The following is a 23,311-nucleotide window of genomic DNA, read 5'->3' on the forward strand; positions in this document are numbered from 1 at the left end:
CCTTAATCGTTATAATTAGAAAAAAGAGGGATATTGACGGAATTTTCTTAAAAGTAAAAATTCTCTAAAATGAACAAAACTCTCAAAAATAAAATTTCTATGATTTCCAATTATCTTAGAGAATGATATATTTTCAGTAGCCCCTCGTAACCTGTCATGACACTAAAAACGACAAGATACTAAAACAGAGAGTTTGTTCGTCCGTCCGGAGAACTTATCTAAAATATTTTTATACTTTTTGTAAAGCTAACTCATTTTAAATTGCATTACATCATTCTACGAAGGTAATAATTTTATCCACTTTGGTATTCCTTTCCGGTGATATGATTTATATATAGTACACACAAACAAACACACACACACACACACACACACACACACACACACACACACACACACAGAGAGAGAGAGAGAGAGAGAGAGAGAGAAAGAGACACACACACAAGCAATCCCGTCGCTGGTTCGCCCGTACTATATAGTTATTTGCGTTTCCCGTCGCGGTGAGAGGATGTGTATCCAGCATGTCTAGTCAGGGGCTCTGCTCCCTAGACCCTACTGTGTAAAAGAAAAGTTATATTTTATGTTTTTTTTTAGTCAAGAAACCGGAGAGGCAGGTGCAGCCAGTCACGTCGCACATACAGTGACAGTGGCAGTGGCTGTGGCTGTGTAGGTTGAATTGACGCGTCATACACCGTCGCACCCCTTAAAAAACCAAAAATTAAAAAAATGCCCGAAAATGGTTTTTATATATTTATCTGAAGAGTATTTGCAAGCCGACAACTAGCAGTAGAGTATCTCGTTTAGTACAGTCGGAAATGGTGAAAATTTGCAATCTTCTCTCTAAAACATTAATTTTTTTTTATCTTTCTTCACCTCTTTCAATCTTGAAAGAAGTGATTTTTAGAAAAATCTAGAAATTGGTTTTTAGATACTCGCATGAAGATTACACGTATCAAAAATCTAGTTGATGTCTTCATTTGTTACCGAGAAATTAAGAAAACAGTAAATTTCTTTGTCGTGTCATTTTAACCCTTTAAACTCGTAATTTCAACAAAATCCTTTCTTAGCGTTAATTTACACCGTAAGAAGAACGTGTATACAAATATTCATCAATTTATCTTTAGTAGATTATGAATCACTCCATGACATGCTGTTTTATATATATATATATATATATATATATATACGTAGAAGTGTTATAGAAATCGAATGATAAATTAAAAATAATAAAATAACAAGCAAAGGAGAGGTGGCTTGTTGCACAGAAGATTTAGAATTAAAAGAACGGTATGAAATAATGTATTAAAAAGTAAAATCGGTACCTATCCCGTTTTGGTGGTTTTACTTCAACTGCAGAAAGTGTATAAAGACTAAAGAAATTGCCTATAGAAAGAGCAAATTGATATAAAGAGGAATACATACTTTTAAAACGTGAAAGGAAGTATATGGGTCTTGGTATCTCAAGGGTTCTTAAAACTCTAGCGCTCTCAATAAAACAATAAAAATATTGGAATATTCAAAATGTTGTTTTTAAAAACTGGTTTATTCTCTAAACAAGACTACCCTCAAATTCCTTACTCCTAGAGTCCTATACGCGTAGATGATTCCATAAATCAACAAAAATTGAAATATTGCAATATTTGAACATTTTTCTTTAGAATATACTTTCATAAAAAAAAATAAAATGCATAATAGTAACCGAAGAAGCTCAAGGCCCTTGATCCAAGGGCTTATAGTTCATTCGATTAAAAGATTGAAATACAGCGATATTCGAATTGTTTATTTATGAACATACATACGTTGAAAAAATTATCAAACCTAATTTTTTCGGTAAAAATTATGAAATTTTAACTTTGATTAAAATATACCGTTTGTATATTTGTACATTTCATGCAACGATAATTTCATAATACAGTATTTTTAAATATTTTGCTTTTTTTTTAGATAGATGGCGGATTAAATTAATCTTCAAAAACAATATTCTTTCAATTCACATTAGGTATTACAAAAAAAGAAGAATAAATGCATCCGTACAAAAAAAATATGAATTAAAAATCTTTTGACAGTTTTTTGTTTTCAAACTCAAGCCAACTTTTAATTCGTTAAATGATAAATACAACTAATTATTATTCGGCTATGTTCTTTAGTCGTAGAAGTCCAAGATTTATTATTATTATTTTTATATGTTGAAATCCCTACCGGAATGGTAGTATCTTTGACTTTCATCCAGAAGGTTCTTGGCTCGAATTCCGATCAGGCTTGGAATTTTTCATAAGGTAAGGCATTAATAATTTTAATCGAGAGGTAAACTTGTAGTTGCTAAAATAAATAAATATATTTACATATATTTTGTTTGACTACTTGTAATAATTGAATCTCATTACAACTAAAATAATAATAATTGACTATTTTTTTAAAAGTTGTTTTCATTATATGAGTCGTATTAAAAATGGTAAGGGACAGCATTCGTGGCTAATCCGGTTTTAGGAATGGTTAGTATTTAACAGCATTTAAAATACACCGCAAGGGCGTAAATAACGAACATTTGGATCTAACTTCAACCTAACCTACTAAGGACTTTACTGCTACTTCGACGCACGGGCCAGCTGATCGTTGTAAACAAACACTCTATCATTTCTTCTGAGTACAGAGGAATACTTTTGAATGTGAACGACAAAGTAATCGTATGTGGAAATCTATTTGAGAAGATGTCAGAGGGTGATAGATTACACGAACCGGGACAATAATGATGAACTGTCTAGTGAAGCCAATCATGCAGAAAATGACGCCTGTATTACTAAACAGATAAAGAAATCAGGGAGTTACGCCATCGTAGCCGAAAACCTAACTTACCGCATTAAGAATCAAGCTATAGTAGTGGACGCCATAAAGGATACTCCGATCAGAATCTATATGACCATCGGTAAATCACTCCAAGAAATGTGTTATACGCATACAAGATTTCCATGAACCGAATGTGTATCTATTTGGCGCATGGTGATCTTGTCAAATCAATCATCGAAAAAAAACAGTAAAGTAAATGTTGGCAACCATCTGCTAGAGATTCATCCCTTATTGAGCAAATTCATACGGGTAGTCTTCTCTAATGAGTGTCCAGTTATCCCAAATGAGATACTAGAGGCGGAACTAAAACGTTTTGACATCTGGCTATAACTTTCCTGCATTATCCCAGAGCCGGGCTACGAACGTGTCCTGAATTTTCGTGGTCATTTATACGTTCACCTGACGATAATGAAAAGTTACCAAGCACCATGAATCTAACCTAATATGATTCGCCGTACTGGATATATTACTCGGTTGCTGAATCCCGATGGTCTTCAGGAAATTCGGAATTCAGAAACCGATTTTCCTATCATCTACCAACCACCAAGTGTACCGAGTAAGGCAAAGATGACGGCGTTGTTCACCAAGCCTGGTTCTAGACTAGGGCGTAGTCTAGTTAACTCTAGTACGACCACCGGGTAGACATCAGGAACGCTGTAGAGAAGCCGAATAACCCCTCAAACCAGAAACCTGTCAGTAGAGTAAGATCAAAGAAGCCAAAAAATGATACTGACAAACGGGATGCAAGCCTATAACCAGTAATCGAAATCTGACAAGCCAAAGATAATTCTTACTTCCTGAACTATGTTGATCTCAAAAGCTCCTAGAACTCTGCGAGGGAAACCCAGTGGTACTAGAGCTGTCATTAGAATATATACGTCTAATACGATAGGACTCATACATATGCTTCGAGAAACATACGTGAAAGTACCAGAAAGGAGTATTAAAAATAGTTTTACGCGCGTAATCAACAAATTGGCGTGATAAGCTGTGGCTATGACTTTTACACCTACTTCTGGCCCATTTACTTTATAAATACCTGCCTCTCTAGTAGTCGGGAATTGAAGTACTAGTACATTCAGTTAGGCAATTGCCCAAACCATGTCTACGGGTAGGTGATTTTAATTCCCACAGCATTTGCTGAGGCTCCACGAGGCATACAACCTTTTGCTAGACCGATGGCAGGTCCGTTGGAGTGAAGTGTCCACCAGTGCGTGGATTAGATGCTTGATCAATGAGGCTAAGCCATGGGTTCTGACGGGAATTGGTGAGCTCGGTTACGAGCTCACACAGTTCCTGACGAGCCACTACTGTTTCCGCCAATATCTTCACAAGTTCAAGAGAGTGGATAATAACGCGTGCCCATATTGCGGAGACCTGAGTGACGTGGAATACGTTTTGTTCCACTGTTTAGGTTGGGAACCCTTGAGGAACAATTACAGACATCTGGGTCTTCTCACACCAGATAATATAATAGAGAAAATGCTTTACAATGAGGAAATATGGGATTCCATCTCCCGTATCGTCACCCGTATTATTAGGAGTAAGGAGTCAGATGCGAGGACGGAATAGCCTGAGAAAGTTCTATCTATTCCAGCTGCTAGGTGAAGAATTAGACCGGTGAGCGAGGGGTGGATAGACAGCCTCCTGCGGAGCCGTAGTTCGTTCATGCTTGCGTGGATGAGCTACGGTGATGATGCACGAGGACTCTCAAACCCCTGAGCCTGAAGGCACCCCCCGGGGCTGAGAGTGCTTCATTGTGGCCCGGCCCCAATGGGAAGAAGTGGTGAGATAGGAGTTTTAGTCGGTAGGGTGCAGGTATACATACGCTCTTAACAACATCTAGCAAAACCTGTGCGAGTCCGACACTGCCTCATTTACGGTGCGAGCCTAAATTGCGTTTCTCCGACTCATCAATAACAAAAAAAAAAAATAGGTTGGTTATTAGGGGTAAGACTGAAAGATTTCTCGAGAGTCCATAGCTTTTTTCCTAAACCTGTGCAGACATACACCTCAACAGCTCTTATGGGACCTTTAGTGCCATTTACCTAACCACATGTAACGTTACCTAACCATCAGCCCATCTCTTATAATCGGAAGTCCTACAGGTTCTATATGTCAGTGACCAATTTCGTATTGAAATCGCTATCTCAATTACGGTATTTAATCGCTATTAAACACCGCGAAGTGACAGATATTGTAAGAAGAGTGAGCCATAGGTGACTATTGCAGCACATTGACTGGGACAGATATAAGGAACTATTCTCTGAAAGAGTTGGAGATCTGCATGTGACAGGTGACAGGGCACAGATAAATAAATATGTTATGAAGTTTTCAGATCTATTAATGCGCGCTGATGAGTTCAGTATACCTAAAAATTCTGGCTACATCGGTAAAAAACGTATTCCTTGGTGGAACAATGAATGACGAATGCATACTAGCAATTCAAACATCAAAGAACGTGTTCAATAGATATAAACGGCATCGGAATGAGACCACTTTTGTGGAATACAAAAAACGTCACTCGAGGGCTAGGTGGACATGTAAAGAAAGTAAATGCCAGGCACGGTGCAATTATCTTCTTTCACTAACCGCACACTCCCATGAATGAGATTTGGAATAAGATCAACAAAATCAAAGGCAACTTTAAACCAACTATGTACACAATCTGGTTGAGAATGGCCGCGTAATACAGACTCTTATGAAATAGCAGGCATACTGGGAGAGAGGTTTTCACAGAGTTCGAGCGACTTAAATTTTGACAATAAATTTCTGAGGATTATGAATACCCCTGAATTCAGCTTTGAGTACACGCTTCCGCGGTATACTAACGTCAACCGGTAGCTGAATTCCCTCTAACCTTTAGCAAATTACGGGATGTACTTACAAATTTAAAGTCTTCTAGATCTAGGCTTGATGGAATATTGTATGTCTTCATACGGCGGCTTCCATATAAAAGTCTTCACCGCCTGTTAATAACTGTTCAACCCGATCCTGAAGGAAGGAGTGTTTCCGGAAGTCTGGAGGGAGTCTGTAGTCATCCCTGTGGCACAACCGTGACTTTATTTTGGCAGAGAACTACCGTCCGATTTCCTTAACATGCACCTTTTGCAAGGTGATAGAGAAGATGGTGAATAACAGACTGAAGTGGCATCTGAAAGGAATTAAGTACTTCTCCCCATTACCAATACGGGTTCAGAGAAAAGAGATCTACTATGGATCACCTAGTATCTATACAGATGGACGTCTGTGAGGCAATCGCTTCTAAGGCATTCTAAGGCACCTTAGACATTGAAAAAGCCGATGAGATGGTTTGGAAAAAGAGGATAATCCTTATCTTACTGCAGAACGGTGTTAACGGTAATATGTTGAAATTTGTGGCTAATTTCCTGAGCAAACGGAAGATCCGCGTTAAAGCTAACGGGACATTTTTAAAAGTCTTTAAAAATAGAATCCCTTTGGGATCTATCCTCAGTGTGATGCCCTGCTTGGTGGCTATAAATAGAGTATCAAATAAGAGAAACTAATGGAAACAATGCAAAACTCGCTGAACTTAGTGCAAACATGGGTAAGTAGTACTGGCTTCAAATTCTAGTAACTAAGTTAAAATTTACTGTTTTCTCTAGACAGTTATACGGATACAAGAACGTAATCAAACTATACTTAGTAGAAGGCGAAATTTGATATGTATTTTAGTGATGCAAATGTCTACCGAGGCATTTAGATCGGTGGCATCCCGACCGAGACCTGGCTGATGACTGTGAAATGTAATCAGTTAGATGGTCTAAAGACGACCTCCGGTAAAGCCCCTCAGGTCTCGGAACGGAGGGGGTGGTGTGACGACCGGTAACGTCACAAGGTGGGTGTATTGCTCCTACGGGGTTGGGATGAAGATGAGGTAAGGGGAACAGGCGAGATTAAACTCCTAGGTGTGAGTTTTGATAAAAGCTGCTTGATTGAGCGACATTAAGTACAATAAGGCTGAACGTCTAAGGTCTAGAGAGAATTAAAGTCCTTAAACTCATATCATCCTGCAACTGGGGTACTGACAAACGCATCATACTGAATACACATAGAAGCATCGTTTTGTCGAAACTGGAATACAGGTCTACCTTTTATGACTCTGCGGCAGAAGAAATTAAGGGCTTACTACACTCTTTGCAAAATATTCATAGGGGCATTGCCACTAGCCTATACCTAGTATATTAACGGAATCCATTAATTCCTATTAAATTACAGGAGAAAATACCAGATTATCAAGTACACAGTAAAAAGATCCAGTTTCTCCGATTGTTCAAGGCAGGCAACCGGGCACGCTCGCATTCAACAATTTGTGGGGAAGAAATCCTTATCCCAGTCTTTCGACCTCAGACTGTCTCGCTATCTCCAGGAACTATCCTTGTTTACTCCAAGGATTCCCGGAAAGGAAATAAGATGCGGCTCTCCTTGGCTGCACGCATCTCTTAAGATTGAATATTTACCGTCCCGAAGACGGAAACGAGACCTACATTACCGAGCTGCTATGGACTAATTTAGGGAGGTGACCAAAAAAGGACAACAGTTACAACATATCTATACAGACGGCTTTGTCTGGACCGACGGCTGTGGGTGTTCAATAATACTCTCTGATAAGAAAATAAAATATAAGCTTAGTGCTACTCCCTGTGTTTTTTGCGAGGCCTACGCAATTTACTTTGCCTTGAGAGTTATTGAGGCCCGTTGTGACGACAGCTTCCTGTTAATAACTAAATTTTTGAGTGTAATTGTGAGCTTGAACTACAGACGATCTGAAACAATCGTTCAAATTATCTATGACACATACTCTTAAGAGTAAACAAGACATGGCAAAATGGCATTCGTATGAGTCACTGGGCCATTGCGGCATCCTCAGGAACGAACGAGCAAATGAGGCTGCCAAGAGAGTGGAAATAAATGGCTTCCGACTAGAATTAACGTTGAGAGCGATTTCATGAAGGAAGACGTTCATGTCATATTACCTACCAATGAAATATCTTCTCCCATGGCCAAACATGTCACGTCTTTTATCATTGATACGACTATAAACAAACAATGAAAAAACCAAAATAAAAATTAACATAACTACAATTAGCAAAGTAATTATTCAATTTAAACATCCATATTTGTATTTAATATGCCCGTTTCCAGACAAACACCGAAATTAATTTAAATCAGGATTGACTGCTGTCCATGACGAAATGAAAAATACGAGATAGTTCATAACAGAAGACTATCTCGTGCGGTTAATGCATGAGAAAAGGATTTTGTTTTCACTACAAAAGTTTTGATATTTAAATAAATATAAAATACGCTACGCTATTATTACGGTATATTGAATGTATAAATAAAACACCGTCCAATAATTTAGCAGCGCGTGTTACCATTCTCTATCATTATTTGTTCATTTCAACATCGTAAATCCGGAATTAACTAATTTATCTTTTTTTAGCTTATAACAGAAATTCATATTACAATTACAACTGAATTATTTTACTCCAGTTTGATACAAATGATTAAATGAAAACTATATGTATAAAAAAAAATCAAGTAACAGTAGAAATTTATTTTTTTTTAAATTTCACACTATGATTAAAGAAAATTGTTTTGAAAATTACTACTGTAAATTTTTGCTATTTATTTATTTTGTAAATCAACTTCGGTTTAAAGATAACGTCTAAATTTTACTAAAATATCATAATCGGTTCTTGATATGACTATTTTTCATATTTTAAAAACCTATAGATGTAATTAAAGATTCGGGACTTCAGTGTACTGAAATTTATTTCTTATAACGGACAAGCTAACCTAAGAACAGTAGGCGACCCATTTTACTGTATAGTCCAGTAAACGAAGTTTAAAATATTTAAAAACTAACATTTAAAAAATATCGTACATAAATTTAATATTTTATTTTATTACATTTTCTTTTAAAATGTATATAAAAATGGCTATTACCATTTAATTCTATCATAAAATAAAGTAACTTCGAAGGAAGATGTTTCAATAAAATGTTCAGACATCTCAAACATTTGTTTGTATAAATTTAAGTGGTATTCAGTTACTTTTTACATCCATAAATTTATATTCATATGATATTTTAGTGTTCTAGTTTTCTTTACTTGTAATCAGGACAAAAAAAACATACTCTTCATCTCTCCATCCCTAAGACTGCACCGTGCAAAGTTTTATAAACCAGAACGTGCCTCGACTCTAAATAACATCACATCTGCCTCAAATATACGGTATGTGTGAATGCATTTTCATAATATAAGCTTAAGTTATTAAAAGAATTAATTAATGTTAAAAGTAAGTTAATTTTCTTTAAAATGAAACAAAAAATTGTATTTAATTGCAGTATATAAAAGGAAAGTTGTATTAATCGACAGATATCTTATTAAAATCACCAAATAAAAAAAATCTGATGTGGACATCACATGACTTCCTTGTACTCCTATTAAATTACACATACACATTTTTTTAAAATGAAAAGTACATAAAATTTTATTTCATTAATAACTTCTGATTTTTTTTTATATTTTTTATTTTTATTTTTATTGTTGTTATTGAATTATTTATTGTAAAAAGAAATTTAAAATCGTAGGTTAATAATTATTAATAAATTAATATATTTAAATTAAAAAAAAAGTTAAAAAAAAGAAGATGAAGTCGGATGCCTTCCCCTCGTAAGATCCAAATATTTCATTAATTAAAACTTTATTTGACTATAACTCTGGAACCAATGAAAATAAGTACCACTTATGATATATCGTTGAAAAGCTCTCAAATAGGGCTTATTACTGCAGTTAAGATAAAGTCCAAAATCAATTTTGTTTAGATTTTGTGCTTTATTTGGACACTTTTGATCCAGTCGATTGCATTTGAAAGACGAGGTGCACAACTACATATTACAACAGTCATAAATCCAAAATTTCAACATCCTACGGCAAATCGTTTTGAGTTATGCGAGATACATACGTACAGACATCACGCCGAAATTAGTCAAAATGAATTCAGGGATATTCAAAATGGATATTTCCGTTGAAATCTGAAAACCGAAATTTTTCGCGATCATAATACTACTTCCTACATTACATTATATTACATTACAATTACATTACATTAAAACTATCAAACATCATTTCTTCTTTCATTGTTTTTTCTTTTTCCTGATAAGCTTGAAATAAGCTTGGGATATGGAAATGGAATTTAGTAGAGAAATTTTTGTAGAATTTTGTAGGTTCGAGTCCCGGAGGTACCGGGATTCGAACCCGATACCTCCGGATGAAAGGCCGAGACGTTATCAATCCACCGCGGAGATCGCCGTGATGATTTTTCTAATTAGACTTTTAAATAGGTTATGAATTTGATACAAAGGAAGACAGGAGTAGTTATTTGATAGAAAGGCGTAATATACCACGTATATTAAGACAGATAAATTATTAACCACCGGAACTTGAATTTTATTAGTAAAATTAAAAAAGAGTAGTTAACAAAAGGAAAATATTAAGACAGTTAACTGTAGTAAGAGAGTCTATAAAGAAATGTGTCGTATCGATATGAAATAAAAAATTTGGAATTAGAAAAAAAGCTTTACATTATTTGTTATTAGATAATCTTGTATAGCAGAGACAACTGGAAAATAGGGAAGGCAGAAAGGTAAACGAATTCATTATAAAGTCGAGGTTGAAAAATGATGTTGAAAGTTAAATGGATCGAAAAATTATAAATAGGAAAATAAAGAAACTTGCACATTTTTCAGTGACCTAATTTATATGGTAGTGGCCTTCTTCGGACAAACCGATTCTTTGAAAATACGGCCACTTTTCATTTTCTTCTCACTGTACACAATTCCATTTTTACTTTTTTCGATAAATCAATAGTAAGCAAATATGATACAGTATTGATCCGATTATTTTATTCAAATATCGTGGTTTTGTTGAAGTGTTTATCAAAAACATTGTATCTGGGGTAGCGACTAGGCTAACATTTCGTATACGCTTCGGTCTCGGTCGACGTGCCACCATTCCGTATAGGCAAGCGATTTTTTTATGGGTTTCTAATTTCCACGCGCTGGATCATTATTGAAAAGAAAACCGTCTGGCAGACTTCGGACCGTTACTACACCAGAATATGAGCGGGCAGTAAAAGAATCCATCGAGCAATCTCCAGTGCGTTCCGCACTGGAGATTGCTCATGCGATTGCAATTGAGATTTCTGATCGGATTGCACGAAGAATTCTTCACAGGGAACTTAAAATGCCACACTATAAAATAGTAGTTGCGCTAGAATTAAGTGAGAAGGACTGCATCAGTTGTAAATGTTTGTGAAATGAATTTCGGTGCAGATTCCTCCCACCCCCTGCAGCTGTTATGATGTTTAGTGATGAAGCACATTTTTGTCTTTCTGGCAGTGTAAACGAACAAAATTATCGTTACTGACCGAGACAAACTCACATGAACTTTACTAAAAACCGCTGCACAGTCCTCGCGTTACTGTTTGGTGTGCAGCAGGATAAATTGGCGTACGGGGTCATTGTTTTAAGACAACGGTATCATTGTTAATATGACCTCAGGTAAATACGTAGATATACTAAAGAGCTTCACTGCGGTCTAGATTAGACGAAATTGAAGAGTCAGCTGATGCTTGGATCCAGCGGAACGAAGCCATAGCTCACCCTTCGGGGATGTTCATTCGCAGTTTTGAAAGACATGTTTCCTGGCCATCTAATCTCTTTACGAGATGACACTGGGTAGCCCGCACGGTAATCAGATTTGACCCCTCGTGAGTTTTTTCTGTGGGTATACTTAAGAACAATCTTTTAGACATCATCCTAAAAGTCTAGATCAATTAAAGGATGCAATACGGCAAGAAATCGACACCATTCTTTTCGAGATGTGCCGAAGAGTATTGAATAACTTCCAAGAAAGGCTTCGACACTGTGTCACCAGTGACAGTCGACATTTGAGTGACATAGTTTTCAAAACTTAGTACAAATCCTGCATTTATACGGGTATTGTGATAAAAAGATTTATTTTAACTCATTCAGTTATTTTTACATTATCTTTCAAAATGTTGGAGTTAGTTCTGCTACAACCTACAATTAGCATTGTTCCATTAAAATGGAGAGGAATCTGGGAAAAAATGTTTTCAACAACTGCTACTTCCTACTTCTTTGGAGAGAAAATATACAGCAACAATAACGTAATAACGAATTATATTACACAACTTTTGTTGTGTTGTACTAACACTTATACCGGGTAAGTAACTTAAAACCGAAAGGCTACAGACTTAACACAGTTGCAACGTGTAACATTTTATGAATGAAATGAAAAAATGAAAACGTAAATAAAATAAAATTCTGTATTTACATTTGAAAAGGTTCATACATATATAAATATACCATATTTTACAATATTTTCGAAGTGAACGCCCTGCCCAGCCTTGCACTATATTGTACTCCAGTAATTCGACAGTCATCTGACGAAAAACATTCTTGTCAATACTGTCGATTTCTTGTTGAATGTTCGCCTTCATTTCATCGATAGTTTGAGAATTTTTCATATTCCTATTCTATTCTATTCTTAATTATGAATTCTTTCCTTCAAATATCCCCAAATGAAAAAACCCAGCTACACACATCTAGGGAACGCAGAGGCATCGCTCTATCCTTATAGTTCGTTCTTTTGTAAAAGCCACATTAACGCGCGTTAGTGAATCGTTTGATATGTGACACATTGCTCCGTCTTGTTGGAAGAAGTACTCTTTTTCATGATGTGATAACAGAGCATAGAATTCTGAGCATAGAATACGGTACATTTTTGTATTGACAGTCCGGTCAATAAATGTTAGCCCCGCTAAACGATTACCAGAAACGGCATACCATATGCCGATTTTCTCATCGTGAAGCGGACGCTCGAACAACTGGTGAGGATTTTCAGTCTTCAGATATCTGGATGCGAATTTACATGCTACATAAATGAAACCGTGCCTCATCAGACTTGAAATACAGCGTCAAGTCTATTTATCCATTGAAAATGTTATTTTCAGAATAATTAAAACGTTTCGATACATCTGATGTCTCTTAATTTGGTTCACAAATGTTACATGAAACTGTTTCAAATATAAATCATGAGAAATCTTACGGCAAGATGGATATTTTAAACCACTTTGTCGCGATAAGTTACATATAGATTTTTTCGAGCCTACAGAAATGCTTCTTTGAATACTGCCTGTAAAATATTTAAGTCCTGACGAAAAGTTGCCTATTTCGTTTTGTCTTCCAAAACGAAATTGGCGATGTACGTCCCGTTTTACGCAACGTTTTTATTCAAATCGTGTATGCACTCTTTGCTGGGATATTGATGTTCGGAAATTTTTCCTTGAATATTAGACATACTTTTTGAAAGGATCTAGAACGCACCCAAGCTTCCACTATAGTACCCTTTCCTCAATAGAATAGGGATTAAAAAAAAAAAACCACTGAAAAGAACGAAACTCTACTCCTCTGAAGTACGAAGAATTTACTATTAAGAACTGACAATACAGTCTACAAAAGTAATGAGATACATAACCGATTGTGGTGTAACTAATAGCAGCGTTCAAGAAGATAATCAAATAACAGCGGTTCGAGCTGGTTCGGTTCGGTTTCAAGTTTCTCACCTCATACGATAATGCACCGATTAATTATTTCGCGAGAGTTTCTGTAGATTATTCAAACTGGTACTAAATGTTTAACACATTTTAATCTATAGGTATCAATTCTTCCGGGTCGTAATAAAAGTTGGTATGTTTATAATGATAATAGTTTGTCTTTTTAATTTATATTTTTGACTGACAGCTATTATTTGATAAAGACCGATAACTAGAAAACTGTCGGTTGATAAAAATTTAAACCGATTGATTCGGAAAGAGATTGATTATTAGAAATATTAATTCTATTACGTGGTGCAATCAAATTTCTATGCTTCTAAATCAGTCGGTTTTAGATTTTATTCCTCCCAAGGGTCTGTTATTTTTTCACTTATCTATTCATTCGTATCATACTTATTGTTGAAAAATATATGTAGCGAATCTGAGATTGTAGTAGTAAAATAAACTAAACAAAAACAAAATTGAAAAAGTGGATATTAATAATTCTTATAAATGAATCTTTTTAAAGGGAATTTAACACATTTATTTATATTACGAGTAGAATAGTTATAATTTTTTAATTTACTAAGAGTTCGGTCTACATTCTTCATGTATTTCGGTGCCAAACGAAAATCTTACGTCTCGTTTTTGCATCCTAAATTGTTTATCTCACATAGATTATTTAAATTTAATATTATATGTGTTTTAAACAGAAATCTAGTAGTAATGTAATACGTAGCGACAGTAATTTTTAGTAACGATGAAATGTTGCCGTTCTTTAAAGACGCTTCAAAGAGATACAATTTTATTATCATCGCAAGAACAAATAATAAAAGGGATATTAGGTCCTTTCTTATTACAAAGTTTCTCGATCTCAATAACTTCATTTCTGAGTTCTGAACTCATGCGGTAGTTCAGTTTATTATCGACTAACTTTCTGATCTATACAAAACGGCCGGTCCGGGCACGGTCCAATAAAGGTTTAGAATCCTTTGAAGCTTACCTCTAATACTAAAGCGATGATTCCGTACATTGATCGAAAACTTGTTCGGCTTAATTTCAATATCTTTATCTTATTCAAATCTTATATCACACCGAAAGACCCAATCTGTTATACAATTTTATCGATGATCGTATCTATTCTCTTATGTAATGTTCCATGCAAAGCGTCACTTTTTTTAAGACAGTTTTTTGTAAACTTTATTTAGAATGTTTGAATTCAAATGGTCATTCACATCCCTCGGTTAACTTGATTTTTCCATAGTTTTATTATTATTATTACACTAAGAAATTTGTAAATAATGTCGTCGATAAATTACACTCTGTCCAACAAATATTTCCTAAATAACCAAATTCTGCTTGACCAATAGTTATAGTATTATTACATATTCTTCTAGTTACAGATGGATTTTTTATTTCATCATTTCCTGCAAGTGATTTGTGATATAGCTGAACGTTAGAGTTAACAAATCGTCTAGACAGATATACAAAAATATGAGTATGTAATTTATAAAACCGTTCGAATGATTCATACAACCAAAATATTTCAACGTATCTACATTATTCTGTATATGAGTATATATAAATATGTTTGCTAATATCAAAATGAATTTTTGGAATTACTTTAAATATTTCATAAAAGGTTTGCGCTCTGATTAATACGTATGTTGCTAACGATTATTTTCGTACTATGTAACAAAACAATTCTCAACAAGATATTTTTTAGACTGATCCGGGTTTAGCGTGTTGTAGAGTTTAATCGCAATAATATACATTGTATTAAGGGTACTTCTGTATTTGAAAATATTCTCGGAACTACAAAGAAAAAGGACTACAGAAGAAAATATAAAAAATAGCGTTATTATGGCTAAATATAAAAGATTTTAAAGAATAAATAAACATTATTTTAAACAATAATTGCTAAAAATAAAAACAATAGAGTTTTGTATTGAACTCTTCATAAAAACACGTACACATTCTTGTCTTTAAATTCGACCCGAAATTTACCTAAATTCTTCTGCGACGTGACAGGTAATAAATCGCCGCAATGAAAACTTTTCTGATGCGTATAGCTATCAAATATTTTAGATGTCTTGTATTATTAAGTTTTGCTAGTGATCATAAAAATAGAATGAATGTGATATTGTAGCTTTTAATTTTCAGAATAAAAAAAGAGGAATTTCAAATGAAACGAAGAAAATATTGAATTCGAAAATTATAGAAATTAATATTTAACATAAATTTTTTCCCGAATAAATATAGAAAAAGTACGTTTAAACATTAAACACATATTACCTCTAATGTCATTTCCTTACCAATAAAAAAAGTATAATTGCTTATTACCGCTGGAAAAAAGTAACTCTTACATATATTAAAATTACATCTTCTGGGAAAAAGAAATTCCGAAACTATTATAAAGAGAATAAATAAATTTTCTAATAAGAGAATTTGTTTTTTAATATAATAAAATTTTTAACGTCCGATTGCTAAGAAAGACTATATATTTACATTGTTTTGAACCTGTTTTATGTGTGTATTGTGGCTAGTGATCACGCAGTAGGTCTCTGTTAGTGGCCTGAATGCAAAATTTCAGTTATTTTGTCGTACCTCTCGCGATTCTTTAGTAAAAACATAATCCTGCTTCGTATGATTTTGTAAAATCTGCAACATTTATTTTCTTGCATGACACCGTGTATGGAACAACTTTCCATTCCGGTGAACAATAAAAGTTAAAAACCACTATATTGCTATACCTGTTTTCACTGCTGAAACAAGCAAGTGAAATGGATTATAAATACGTTAATTTGAATCTAATTTCCGAGAAAATCCATATTCAATTCTGGCGAATGCTACTGATATCGATGATACGTATAAAAATACGTAAAAAAAACGTGATATGTTATTTTATATATTAGATTTTATATTTTAGATTTTTAGTTATTTGCACTAAATTTTATAAATTTTTCCTTACCAAAACGCTGAAAGAATCTGTTCATTGTATTTTCATATTTTTATTACACTACCAATTACTGGGAAAAAGGTTTTCTTCAATAGAATATTCGTTTGTATTTGATATTTTAATTTAACATCCTGACCCCCGTAAGTGAAGACACCTGTCTTACGACGATCCCGGTCGCCACACCACCCCTTCTGTTACTAACCCTGATGAGCTTTACCGGAAATAGTTTTTTAGACTCTCTAAACCTGGTAACACATCACAGTCATCAATTTGTTCTCTGTCAGGTTACCACCGATGGGAATTCCTTGGCAGAAATTTCCTTCTGTGTATTTACACAATTCACTATCGCATTCGTATGGCCTGTTCTAACCACGACCACCTACCTTAACTTACAACCTTCAACGTGAAAATAACATCAACTTCTAAATATCTGACACTTTGTTGAGTAAATTAAAGCCGCTGATTAACCTTTATTTTACAGTCACATGATGACATGAAGAGTTAACAACCCATATGTAATATCATGGCAAGGGACTTGTGGCTACTCTGTAGAAATGATTATTTCGTTCTTTATAAATACAGCTTGTCTGATTCAAACGTTTCTTATTATCACATAACGCTGCATCTACCAATTAATACACACTCCTGGTTAAAAACTAAATGTAATTTTAAAATAGTATTTCGTAAAATCAAAGTAATTAACGACTTGGCTTAGAAATATTAAAAATAAATATTTAGTTCTAGAACGATGAAATAGAATATTATTTGGTAGTTTTGAAGAAGTTCTTTCTCCGCAGAAGCTTTCACTGAACATTTATTTTACACAAATATGATTTATAAAAATAAGCAATCCATTGCAGTAAAGTAATATAAATACGAAATTTAAGTTTTTATCAAAACTGTTGAAATTGCGTCATTAAAAAGAATGTACACCTTTCTCGCTATTTTCACCTTCATTTCTACAATAGGTATCGCCACATAATTTAACGCTTTCTGCCTGATAGTTATTATATGTAAACCATTCTAAAAACATTTCATCCCGCCAATTTACAGAAAGCACAGAATCAACTTTTATTTTTTACAGTTCTTAGCAAAATTATTTGCTGCTAATAAATGTTAAGTTTAATGTTAATTAGAGTAGTACTAGTGTTATTATCATAACAATTAACTAACTGGTATAATTTTTTTATACTAACCATTCTGTCAGTTATTTTAATTTCTTGGAAAGAAATATATTAGTAAAATTAATTGTTATTACCCGGTGTTTTTAAATTATTAATGTAGATATTTATTATTTTAAGAAATAATAAATTAAAACGCAGACAAGTAATGATACATAAGCTGTGAACTTTTCTGGCGTGAAACGGTCATAAAAAATGAATCACTTTCTTTAAATGTCCTGAAAAACATTAGGCATATATCGATAGCAAACATCGTATTCAAAACGAATAAAAATGGTTTTAACTACATAAAAGTTGACAGCTACAAAATAGTAACTTTCAGTAGGTTTTCAGTAAAGTGCGTTACCGTTGATACCGCTTTTGCTTTTCTCGATTTGTAATTGTGTATTGTATACAGAATAAGATAAAGTAAGGGTTCATTTTTCTGAATTCTTTTCATTTTATTTCATGCAATTAACTTAAATCCTCGGTGAAACATCAAAACTTAAATTGGCAAGCTAGGGAAATAATCGATAATGTGTACGATCTCATGAAAAAAAGAACCAGATAGATTTGAAAAAATTGGGAGAAGACGATATGCAAAATTTTTCAATTCAAGTGTGAAAAAAGAACATCAACTACGTGTAAAGTATACCGATCAAAAGTTCAGAGACTAAGGAAATATAAAAAAATTCTATTAAAGAATTTACAACCAAACCTGTCGGAAGCTTCCTCTTCTTTCAGTTAACCAAGAAATACAAGAATCGTGAAACTACTGTCTCAGGACTAGATGATTTTGACATGGGAATACTGAGAATAACTGTGAATCAATTTCATAAAATACGTAAGCGAAGTAAAAATTACATAATAATATAATAAGTGTATGTAATTCTAATTATAGTGTATTAAATTTTTAATTTTGAAGTTTAATTAATTCAATTATAATTATGTTTTAATACTACTTTACTCGTAAAATTACTATATACATAAATATAGTACTAATACAATTATTGTACAATAATTTAACAGAACAATGAATAGTACAACAAAAAATGACGGAAGCATAAATTTTTCTAAATGAATAGTGGAGTGTCAGCTGGAGCAAGTTTCGTTGTCACTAGGAAGCTTCAAAACTACACTACTACTGCAACTGCTATTACAGCCGCCACAACTACCACTGATGTCACCAACACTATAACTTTCATCTGAACTTAAAATTTACAAAAGAATTTTCAGTTTGAGATTCAACAGATTCTTGCGTTTGGGGATACCAATATTTAATTCTTAACTAAATAAGTCGAAGTTTTATAACATTTACAGTAATCTCTTTCGTTTGCTGATAAATGTCTTTACTGACTGGTATAGACATTTATGAAGTCTTATAAAGAAAACATTAAAACGACAAAAGATAAATTAAATAGAACTAATGACGAACAGTAATTATTAAAAACACTACTTTAAAAACTAATAGAAACACTTGTAAACAGTAAAACGATATTTTGTGTATCCACGTTATTATATTAAGCACCACATAGTCTGGCGGGTAAATGCCATGTTGCTAAAAAAAATCGAAGAAAAAATTTAATTCACCATTAGAATCAACAGTATTTATTTCTGTATAAAATGTATTAAATACTCGCGTGTTGGCTTACATTTTTTCTTTTTATTTAAGAAAAAAACACGTTTTTTTCAGGAGAATTTTGGAAAAGTAAAATTTGGAAAACTGCAATAAAATAAGATTGGTGTTTTAGCATCGAGCCCAGGTTACCTGAAATATTCGCAGATAGGATGAGAATAGATGCGTGGAGAACTCTTTGATGTGGAAGGGAGTAGGCATTGACCTCGCTCCCAAAAGCAGACGAGAACAGAGAGAGATAGGGTATGTTTTCATTAGAGAATTATTAAATTTGTCAATCAGTTTCTTGATTTTTAAGTAAATCAAAAGGATTTTGAGTAAATTGAATCGTAGAAAAAAATTATCGTGTTGCGATCAACACTTGTTTTGTTGATATGAGGATGGTATTTTGGTGTTTAAAGATTCAATCAAGCAATAATGGCCTGAGTGCAGAGTCTAATTGAAGTTAGTATATAGTAAGAGTTTTTGTGTGAAACCTTCAGTGTTAAAGAAAAACGCGGGGATCGCGCTTCCTTGAGTCGGTTAATTTGATAGTTTAGCTTTGTAAGTTATGGTAGATGGTCGTGGTTGGAAGAGGCCATACGTTGTGTAAATACATTGATGGAAATGTCTGCCCAGGCATATGCATCGGTGACATCCTGAGACAAGCCAAACTGATGACTGTGTTGTGTTATCAAGTTTAGAGGGTCTAAAAGATGACCTCCGGTAAAGCCCATCAGGGCTATGAACGGAGGGGGTGTCGATGGGAATCGTTACAAGGCGGGTCTTCCCCTACTGGGGTGAGGATGTAATAAAATAACAGAGGTAATTAAAAACTGATAATGTAACATTTTATCTGACCTTTATTTATCACTGTGAAATACAAGATTGGTTAGCACCCATGATAGTCAGAAGAACATTTCTAGATTTGGTAAGGTGTTTTACGATAAATTTGATATTATTGGAATCATTAGTGCAACATAAGCTCGATTATAACAATTAGAAATCTAAATAAAATGGTAGAGACACGTGAATGGTCGTAGAATTGAACCCGATCAATATTACTATTAGTATTGATATTACTATCGTAATATCAATACTACGATGCGCTAATAAAATTTAAATTCACAATGGCTTATTATTACGTATAAATATAGTAGAGTTTTTTTTCAGCTGTGACGTAGTGCAGTAAATAGATAAGGGATAATATCGGTGTGAATTGTACGTATAAAGCTTCCGTTAAAGCCCATCAGGGCTAGGAACGGGGGGAGTGGTGTGGCGACCGGAAGCGTCACAAGGCGGGTGTCTTCCCCTGCGGGGTTGGGATGTACGCATAAAGCTGTTCACTGGTTTGAAATGGTTTAACTATATAGAAAGCTAGAGAAATCGGGTTAGGCTGAATATCGATTGAAAATATTATGCTGATCCCTGATTACAGATGTGTTAATGATCGATGGATTTTTTTAGAATATGACAAATGCCAAGTCTGGCCGGGAATCGAACTCAGAACATTTCGGTGTAAAGGCATAGATGCTGCAATTCCTTCACGAATATTGTCGGAGTACAGAATTTATAATGTTATTAAGGTCTCGTTATTTCATTTTATTGTTCTGTCTTAACTGAGACCTGGTAGAATTGCTAAACTATAGGCAGGTTTTCAACTTGGGAGGCAATATAAATCCGAAGTAATATAATAAATAAATAAAGAGTACAACAAATGGTGTTTCACAAAATAAATTCGGTTAAATCTTGCTAAAGAATGGAAAAAAAATCCTAAAGCTACTTTATTCAATTTTCTTTTCCTATTCCGTATTTAGGTTTTGTTGCTTTTTTTAGGGTAAATTACAACTATATTGTTATATAAATTTTAAGAACATTTACTCTGAATGAGCACTTTTGTTTGTGTGTGTGTGCGTGCGTGTCCGATAATAAATTGTTAAGTTAGGACACGTAGCTCGCTCTTCATTGTTGATCCTGTGCCAAGTTTTACTGATGTTAAGGGTGGCCGTTGAAGGGGATAGATGAGGAGTGGTTTGGGGTAGTTACAGAACACATGACGGTCAGCTGGATTTCGACCACAAGAGCTCTCTTATCATTTCGCTACTATCTCTCTCCAACACGGTCTCAAACTTTACCGTCTTACTCTTTCTGTCCTTTACTCATCCTCTTAGTTTAACAAAGAGTTCCTTATTGCCTGCTTGAGCCTGCTATTGCGCTGCCAAATTCAGAGGAAAAGTAATTCCCTATTAAAGGACCCTCAAACACATTAAATGTATTGAATTTATTCAAAGGCAAGGATATTCTTAAGTTAGTTACTTAATATTAAACTCCAGCAGATTTTCCCAAGGACAAAAATATTTACTCGTTTTTTTAACGATAATTTTGCAATAATGTCCACTTCTAAATAACATACCGTTTTGAAAATGATAATATTAAATAAACTCATCTTTTCTTAGTACAGGAGGTCAGAAAATGTTTAAAGTTTTCACTTTTCAACCTAATAACGACATGAAATTACAATTACTTGTTTGTCTCTAATCGATGATTATTTTAATTGTTGTAGTATTTTCAAAATTTGCCAAAAATGTTTTTAAAATAATAAAAGGAATGTCTGTTGGGATTGTTCAAATTATTTTTATGCAGCTTGTTTTACCTATATTTCTTTTATTATTTAATATAGAGTACGCTAACAAAGAATTGAATTAGTTCAATTTTAATAATCTTTTATTAGTTTAACAAATCCTTATGAAAATAATTTTTATTATCTTTCATACAATAAAAAAAAGAATGATTACTTAGTTGTTTTAAATCTTCAATATATAATAAAAGAACATGTTCACTGACTGACTGACTGATTCATCAACTTCCAGCAAAAACTACTGAAGATAAATTGAACAAAATTTGTATACACGATTTTCTTACGATATAAGGGCACATTAAGAAAGGATTTTTTGAAACACTAAGTTTAAAGGGTTAAAATGGAGTAAAAATTAAATATACCACATTTTTTAAATTTCCCGGTAAAAAATGAAGATATCAACTTTATTTTTGTTGTGTGTAATTTTCATGTAAATATCTAAAAATTAATTTCTAAATTTTACGAAATTCAACATTGAAAGGGGTGAAGAAAGGTAAAATATTTGAACAATGCTGACAAATTTTCCCCATTACCGATTATACTAAACGATATTCACGGGACTGGAGCTTGCAAATACATTTCAGATAAATATCTACAACACATTTTCGGTTTTTTTTAATTTCGATTTTTTAAGGGGTGCCACAGTGTACGGCACGGCGGTTCAATCAACATAGCCACTGTTATGCCACTGTATGTACGATGCAACTGGCTACATCTGCCTCCGGTTACTTGACAAAAAAACATAACATAAAAGTAAGTAAAAAAAAAAATAATGAGAAACGAAGTACGGTCAGGTCACTTCGTAGTGGTGTATACAAACATTGTAACAATATTGTTGAGATTTTCTGGTATTACTTATAACTTGAAATGTTATTCTTCTTCTATAGATAAAATGGAATATATTATTTCTTTATAGAATTACTAGAATCCCCGTCGCGGCTACGCTCATGCTATGTAGTTAATTGTGTTTTCCGTCACCGTCAGGGGATGTTTAGCCGGTCAGAGCTCGCTTCACTCGCCCTTCCCGTTTAGCCAGGGAGCTCTGCACCCTCTAGACCCCCCTGTATTCATTAAACTCATGCTTGTGAGAATAATAATAATAATAATGGCCCGGATAAATCCAACCCCACTTCCGTGCAACAACATCTACACACACGTCCGGGGCGAGCAACGACATGGTTCTTCGGTACCTTCACTTATGTCGGCCAACGGGAAAATGGTCCTGCTCTGGAACTCCCTATGGAGTATAGGACTGGCAGTCCCGAGCTCTCCGAGCTGGTTGCAGTTGTGCTTCTTGGTTTCGCTGTAAAGGGGAAATACTGATTTTAGGAAAAGGAAGATTTAGGAAAAACTACAATGGAGCCTCCGAAATAACGGAGGTCTTTGGATGAGAGAGCGAGATACTCGGCCGCTCTAAACGTTCTGGTGGTGAGTACATCCAGTTTGGA

The 23,311-nt window shown here is 34.1% G+C and overlaps 1 protein-coding gene across 1 annotated transcript in view; it reads right to left on the reverse strand.

The window, feature by feature from the left end:
• Positions 1 to 23,311, reverse strand: part of gudu (Armadillo repeat-containing protein gudu) — a 604,246-nt gene that overhangs the window by 255,787 nt on the left and 325,148 nt on the right. The gene's annotated exons all lie outside the window — the stretch shown is intronic.

Source organism: Lycorma delicatula, chromosome 4 (assembly GCF_047948215.1).
Source record: "Lycorma delicatula isolate Av1 chromosome 4, ASM4794821v1, whole genome shotgun sequence".
Lineage (NCBI taxonomy): Eukaryota > Metazoa > Arthropoda > Insecta > Hemiptera > Fulgoridae > Lycorma > Lycorma delicatula.